At 45.3% G+C, this 8,114-nt stretch overlaps 1 long non-coding RNA gene across 1 annotated transcript; it reads right to left on the reverse strand.

Moving 5' to 3' along the window:
• Positions 1–1,551: 1,551 nt before the first annotated feature.
• LOC105481980 (uncharacterized) lies at positions 1,552–6,646 on the reverse strand. Its single transcript, XR_987310.2, has 4 exons — positions 6,541–6,646; positions 6,169–6,351; positions 5,648–5,731; positions 1,552–2,633 (listed from the first exon to the last, which is right to left on the reverse strand). It is a non-coding gene; the product is annotated as an uncharacterized lncRNA (long non-coding RNA).
• Positions 6,647–8,114: the final 1,468 nt, after the last annotated feature.

Consider the following 8,114-nt stretch of genomic DNA (forward strand, 5'->3'; position numbering starts at 1 on the left):
ACTGTCAGTCCAAACAGGTGTCATTTAGTGTCCATTCATCTTATTTCTCTCACTAACATGTCAGTCTCCCTTGTCTTCCACTCACATTATTCAAGGTGAAAAACACTGAATAGGTTCTTGTTGTTCTTTGTATTTTTTTCATTGTTCTAGGGCTGTGCTGATACCAACAAGTCAAGTCTATGATTTGGGGGACAAAGGAGTCAGGAGGAGAGAACCAACATGGATTGAACACCTATGATGTGCTAGGCTTCATACCCATCATGTTATTTAACCTGCCCACATTTGAGATGTGGTGATGTCATCCCCACTTTCTGACTGAAGACACCACAGTTGAGACAGCTCCAGAAAGGGTCCCCAGATCTTGCAGAGGTTAGAGACAGAGGTTAGAATTCGCCTCAACACATCCTTGAAAACCCCATGTGGCCTAAAAAGCAAAGCATTTAATGTAGTATTCATAGCGATCTATTTCATTTGTATATGCTGACTTACATATGTCAATTGCTGCATCTTAGACAATGACATTTTATTTCGGTAGTTTATAAGCCTCATCCTTCAAGTACTGAAAAAGAAAAAAAGAAATGCTCAAACAAGCTTTGAAAGTGTATTCATGGTCTTTAGTTTCCTAGATCTTCCTGTGACTTCTGGCTCACTCCATTCCTTAATGTGGCAGGGAGCTTCCACAGTTGGGTGGAAGCAGGGTCACCACGGGCCCTATTGATTTCAGGTCAAACAAACATGTCCCTACTTCCTCAGAGGATAGGCTTAAGAGCAAAACACTTTCCTGGGTTTACCTAGATGGTGGCATTCAGGGTAAGGGGAGAGGGGATGGCAGTAGAATGCCCAGGCTCTTTTGGGACAAACCTACCATGCTAGAGTGGATGGATAAGGTCGCACATGTGCTCCTCGTCTTCAGGTTCCCTCCCCAAGCTTACGACTGTCTCAGATGCTTGGGCTCCATCTGCCTCTCTATCTGGTGCATGTGCCCATTCACTCGGGCTTACCCCTACCCACACTCCAGCGCATAAGTAGATTATCTCTAGATCAAATGACATCTTTGACTCTCAGCTGTCATCAGGTGATGCAATCGGTGATTAATTAGGCATCAACAGTCTGGTGAATGACAACAGTGGGTTAACATTTAGAACGGACCTTTCTCCTATCCTGTTTTGGTCCTTAATTGCCTGTTTTGGTTCATCTTAGCAAGCGCCAAGCTGAGGCTGGGCATGGTGGCTCAGGCCTGTAATCTCAGCACTTTGGGAGGCTGAGGCAGGTAGATCACCTGAGGTCAGGGGTTCGAGACCAGCCTGGCCAGCATGGTGAAACCGCCTCTCTATTAAAATACAAAAATTAGCCAGGCATGGTGGCACGTGCCTGTAATCCCAGCTACTCGGGAGTCTGAGGCAGGAGAATCGCTTGAACCTGGTACGCGGAGACTGCAGTGAGCTGATATCATGCCACTGCACTCCAGCCTGGGCAACAGAGCTAGACTGTCTCAAAACAAACAAACAAACGCCAATTAAAAAAAAAAAAAGCACCAAGCTGAGACAAAGCTGTATCATGTCTAGCTTCATTCATACACATGCGTAAGTATTCTCAATGGAGTACAGTGGATGGGCACACCCACAGGACAGCTCTGGGTGCAGCTGAGTTTGACTGCCAGAGAAGTGTGGGGTAAATATTAAGATGAGCTTGATGCTGCTTGATGGAGCTGAGTGAGTGGTGCCATATGGCAAGGCTGTCATCATGAATAGCAGCAGCTGGGCTAGGAAGAAAAAGGTGACTCTCTGTGTAGCAGCATAGGGGAGGGGAATTCGAAAGACACCACGAAATCCCCTGGGGAAAAGAAACGGGAATGGAGCCCACAGAGTCCTTGAGGTCAAAACACAGCTGGCTTTGTCTTTCCCTTACGATTGCGGCCACACTCCTCTTCCAAAAACAGATGTAGACTCCAACGCCTCTGTTTTGCAAGTCAGCTTTGGTGGGCGACATAGATGGGAGGTCAGGTTGCCATGAGGAGGTCCTCATGGTTGATGAATCTGGAAGGTCTGAATACGCGGCTATGAAGGAAGGCAGGGGAGCAGAGGGGAGGCTGCAATGCAAGTGTTGAAGTGCTGGGTATCTCTGAGTTTCCCAGAGCAGGGGCTTGAGGTGGGCTTATCTCTTAAGGGAGAGGTCAAAGCTCAGAGAAAATCATACTATGGGCTCTTCCATGCCCCTCAGAATATTGCAACCTAGCCAGCATCTGGAGAAAATAAGCCGCCTTCTGCAAGAGGAGTAGCTGAAGCAAAGCTGTCATAAAAAGCCACACGTAGCCAGGGCAATGTGTGTAGAGGGAGGAGGTGGGGATTTTCCTGCCTGAGAGCCGGCTCTGGGCCCACCTGCATTGCCTTGGCAACGGTGATGGGGGAGGAATTTATAGGCTCATTCCTACGTGAGTACCTTAGGTCTTTTTAAATTCCTGCTGGCTTCTCTAGCCACCCACCGCTTCTGTGAATCACCGCATGGGGCTCCGGGAGATGCTCTGTCACAGTTTGAGCCTTGACACAGCTCAGGGGATGCGGGGAGGTTCCAAGGGACTGGGGGAGCAGCTTTTCAACATTTTGCTTTGGTCTCTCGAATGTCGGTTCAAGGGCCTAGATGGAAAAAGCAATTTGATGTGTGATTGCTCAAATCCACTTCATTCACCCAAAATGTGAAGGGCCTTCTAAACAGCCCAGTGAGGTGTAAAGCAATCAGAAGGTCGGAGTTTCCGCTCTGAACTGTTTATCGGTGCCACGTTGGGTGAGCTGCAGGTCACATTCCTGTCCCTAGTCCGGTCTGTCTCTAAACATGAGCACTGGACGACCTAGCCACAGTGGGCCTATACACTCCAGGATTTTGTGCACCCTGACTGGACTTCTCTTTGGTTAACCACAGCTGGTTTAAGGGCACAGCACCTGTCCCAATTACTGTCGCCAAGAACTTACAAAACCAAGCCAAGCTAGCTGCCTGTCAGCGCCAGCCAACGGGAGTCGAGAGTCAGGGCTCAAAAACCGAATTTGGTGCCAAAAATCCAAATACACTGAAGCAAATGCTCACCTCCCAAATTACATTAAAAAAACGCAACACCCCCGGTGCTTGTCCTAAATGCAGGTGACGCTTGTGTCACCCCCACTAGAGTGAACCCGGGGACGGGCAGAGCTGGGTCTGAATGTTCACAGCTGCATTTCAGGGCCTAGCGTGGAGTGTGGCAGAGAGGAGGTGCTCTCCGAGGATCTGGGCTCTAGAAAGCTCCGTTATGAGGCTGTCACATGGAGAGGCATGGAGTCTGTTGTCACTGGCCCATTTTAAAGATGGTAACATTCCACGGTTAATAAGAATAGCTCATGTTTATTGACCTCTAAATTGTGTATAGCATCATCATAGGTGCATAATTTTAAAAAAGATTTTTCTTCTATCAAAGTGACACATGCACATAATTTAAAAAATCAGATTCTGAAAACAACAGTCTCCATGCTCCTCAAATTTTCTATTCCCCAGAGGCAGCCATTTTTAACTCTTTTAGTGCATTTTTTGGCATTAACCTTCATATCTTTATATAATGTGCTTGTCTTGCTATTTATTAGGATTTCTTGCTCTGTAAAGTGAGGATCTAGTTGCTTTTACTTCTTTGCCACTGAGACACACACATACACACACATACACAACACACTCCTCACAAACTCCACAAGCACACCCCATGAAGACACCCCCCAACACACACCATGAAAACACACACAGCCCACACACACACTACACACACACCCCAAACATACATACACACCCACACACTTTCTGGACGTCCCATTTTGCAATATGGTTATATTGTAACTTTGGGTACAATAGTCATTGTTTGCATTTTACAGATATGTAGATGTTCTATACAACTGACTTATGTAGTAAACTATGATTACTTTCCTTTGCTGCATAATTTTTCTGTTTCTCTTGAGTTAATTATTACCTTGGGTTTTTCATCTGTGCTTGTGTGTTTGTGCTTCCTACTCTCTGATTTATCACTAAGTTGACTTCAGACTCTCCTCCAGTTGCAAAATCTCTCAGTGTTTCTCAAGCAATTAGGTATTCTGGTAAATTTCACCATTAAAACATATTCAATCTCCTTTCTTGGTTTCATTTTGTAAGGTGGGGAATAAGAACAATTTTAGCTTTTATCTAAGGGGCCTACGAGGACAAATCAATTTGCAAGGTCCCCAGACCTGTAATTCTGAATGAGAGTTGGTCTATGTTCACATATTATTCTGTTTAATGTTGAAATTTTTTTTTGTCCACCTGCCTCTAACACCTCCTAGAACTTTCTACTGTAAGACCTAGCCGCAAAAACACTTGTGTCTTACAAGCTGTAAGTATAAAAGAATATGTATCCTGCCCACTTCATCCTCCTATCAGCTCACATGTACTGTGTCTTTTCAACTCAAGTAAGTCAGAGCTAAATTGAAAATTCAAATCTGGCTGGGCATGGTGGCTCACGCCTGTAATCCTAGCATTTTGGGAGGCCAAGGTGGGAGGATAGCTTGAGCCCAGGAGGTTGAGACCAGACTGGGGAACAGAGTGAGGCCCCTGTCTCCATAAAAATAAAATAATTTTTAAAAGAAAATAAAATCTTTAATATACATATCACATTTGAGGTACTTGCTACCACTGTCAAGGACTGACGTTCTGGCATGGGATTTGATTCTAGAATGTAAAATGTCTTGTGCTCTATCTTAAATGCTATTTGCTATCTAAAATGTATAAGACCACCCTTGGAAAAATAGGATTTAGAACCTTTCCCACAATCCTCTCAAAGGTAAGGATTAAATGCACTTTGGATTAGGATATCAGAAGGCAGAGCAGTATTCTGGGTGAGACTTAACCCAGTGGCATCCTCAAGGTTAGAACCGTGGCTGGAGAGAATACAAGAAAGAATACAAGAAAACTGTATTCTTTCGAATACGGGTTTTGACAACCTCCAGTCAAAGGCTGTCTGTCTTTGACATTCAAGTCCTTCTCTTTATTCTCAAACCATCCATGCTGATAGGGGGCCAGATATGTACTTCTTACTTTCAAATTAGCCACATCATTGTCTCACTAAGACAAGCAATTTAGATTTCAAGACTGGATTCTGGCTTTACTTTCACCCTACCCCAATTTTTCCCTCCCTCTTTCCTTTCCTTCTTCCTCTTTCCCCATTTCCACCTCTTGTGCCTCCTGTGCCTCCTGTGCCTCCTGTGCCTCCCGTGCCTCCCCTGCCTCCCTCCTTCCCTCCCTCCCTTCCTTCCTTCCCTCCCTCCCTCCCTCCCTCCCTCCCTCCCTCCCTCCCTCCCTCCTTTTTTCTTTTCTTCTTCTTCCTCTCCTCCACCTCCTCCTCCTTCTTTCTCTCTTTCACCTACGAGGGCATGGATGTGAGAGTAAAATCATACTCTTGAGCTAAAATCTGTAGTTGACTGGCTGTATGACCTGAAGAAGTCTACATAGGCTTGCTAAGCATTTCTTTATCTGTAATATGGGGCTACTAAGACAACCTGTCAATTATGAGAATCCAACAAAGTTATGCATGAGAAGTACCTGGTACAGGGCTTGCTATATGCTAATTGCAGAATAAATGGCTTCACAATAATATCTTAAAACTCACCTCCAAATTCAATGCTGCTTAAAGGAGATATCCCCATTCTAGGAAATTTTGGCAGTGTTTACCATATGACTCCATCTTTCAGCTCTTTGGAATATGTGAATAGAACAATATATTGGTTTGGTTCAGAGAATATATTTTGGTCCAGTTTTATTCTGGCTTAATTATTTTAATAAATCTATAGATTTTGCTTGGGCTCATATTATGAAAATGTAAAATTGGGACTGGGTTTGGGGCTTTTTATTCTGGTGTTTTAGATATTAAAATCTTGGATTCAAAGGCTGTCTTGGGACTCCTACCCTTCTGCTGAAGCCCAGAAGAGAACATCCAGGGACTTGTGAAATAACAGACCTCTCAGTGCTGGAACAAGATACTGCCCAGGTTAAGTGGCATAGAAAGGATTTGATAAGTCTGTTACCTAATTGCGCAATATCATAGTTATCTGGAACAAACAGTTCACGGGTCCATTGGCAAAGAGCCTCTTCATGTGGCTTCTCTTTGGCAGAATGGCATCTAGTGCTCACCTGTCAGTGGGAATGGCTGCGGTAGCTGACAGGAAAGGTGATGGAAAGGAAGCGTTTCGGGACTTTTATCTACAGCAGCATATCCCAGGTTAGCCTCTCAGCTGCTGTGCGTCATCAGAGGTCCTGAGTCTGGGTGCTCTGCAGGCTTTTATCTCAATGAAGCACTTGAGGCTGTTCAGGGTGCTTGATGAGAGAGAGGTGAGTGGTTGTCAAGGCAACCTTCTTTGGATTCATTCACGGAATGGAAGTTGGAGTATGTAAGAAAGCCCCAGGAATAATGGTGGCAGTGGAACTACCCACATCTAGCCAGTTCAGGAAATCTACGCACTTAAAAGAAGAAAATAAGATGAGAATATACACAGCTAGGCTTACCTGGTGTCTGCATTTTTCTTCTGTGGGTTTGATTTGAAGAAAGAGTTTGGCTCAGAGAATAATGTGCCTCTTCACTCCATGATGTCACAAATGGGTGCTGTTGCTATGACAGTTTGCAGGAAACACTTTGTGTAAGTCTGTTTTCTGGGTAGAATCCTAAAGATGTGATAGCTGACTTTCCCCACAATGTTTTAATGGCCTCTTCTGGGTGAAGTACCCAGTGTGTTCTGTGCCTGCATTTTAGTTACTTATTCATTCAGCCATTTATTCAACAGATACTGGCTGAGTATCTACTATGTGCCAAACTTTGTGCCCACGTGAAGCTTATGTTGAACAAATATTTGTTGTTGAATATGGTGTTGGTATCATGTGCTGCGAACACAGGCAGGAAGGATGCCTGGGTACTTGGGGAGCCCTAGAGAATGCATGTCAGAGAGGCAGCGTTCCAGGAGCCTTCATTCCGATAGCCCGACAGAAATGAAGCCCTGTTATTCTTCCATGAAACACTCTCACGCCACCCATTCTCTCAATCCAGGGCTTCTGTCCTGGGCAGAGTCGTTACCAATATATGGACAGATTGTTGAAAGAGGCTCCGAATGGTTCTTCCTGACTCCTGTCACTAACCCATCTAATTCATCCTCTGCTGTCCTGACCAACACATTTTCCTTAGACACAATTTCCCTGAGAACCATCTTGATGGACCATCAAGTCTCATTATCTGTCTGGCTCCAATGAACACCTCTGGTTTTATACCTTACTTCAGCTGCCATTTCTGATACTTTCATTTCTTTACTGTGCCTAGGATGGACCTCCCACTTTTTTATCATGTAAAAAGTGCCATCCCGGCCTGCTTGGGATGCCTTCTGTTTCCCCTCCTGACTCCCAAATCACTGGCCCTGTGCCACCACCCACACTCCCACCCATTGCTCAAGGCTCAGCTGAGCCTTATGTATATGGCCAAGATTGCTGGTTATTCTCCAATATTCATTCTGTTGTCTTCCACGGTGACAGAATTTTAGCTGGGAATACCATTGGCCAGAACAAAGACCACAAGTCCCAGTTTCTCTAGTAACAAAACAAGATCATTCATGAACAAGTTTGTGCAACTTCTGGATCATATTCTTTTTTTTTTTTTTTTTTTTTTTTAGATGGAGTCTCGCTCTGCCGCCCAGGATGGAGTGCAGTGTCGCCATCTCGGCTCACTGCAAGCTCCGCCTCCCGGGTTCACGTCATTCTCCTGCCTCAGCCTCCCAAGTAGCTGGGACTACAGGCGCCCGCCACCACGCCTGGCTAATTTTTTTGTATTTTTGGTAGAGACGGGGTTTTACCATGTAAGCCAGGGTGGTCTCGATCTCCTGACCTCGTGATCCGCCTGCCTCGGCCTCCCAAAGTGCTGGGATTACAGGCGTGAGCCACCGCGCCTGGCCTGGATCGTATTCTTAAAGGGAGGGGCATCCTCTTTCCTTGACCCTTTCTGGGACAGGAATGTGGACAGCGTGTGGATTCACTGAACTATGTGGATGCACATCTGTGCAATAGGAAGGCAGAAAACCACAGGAAGGGACGGAGCCTCC

The sequence above is a fragment of the Macaca nemestrina genome, chromosome 8 (genome assembly GCF_043159975.1).
Source record: "Macaca nemestrina isolate mMacNem1 chromosome 8, mMacNem.hap1, whole genome shotgun sequence".
NCBI classification, from domain to species: domain Eukaryota; kingdom Metazoa; phylum Chordata; class Mammalia; order Primates; family Cercopithecidae; genus Macaca; species Macaca nemestrina.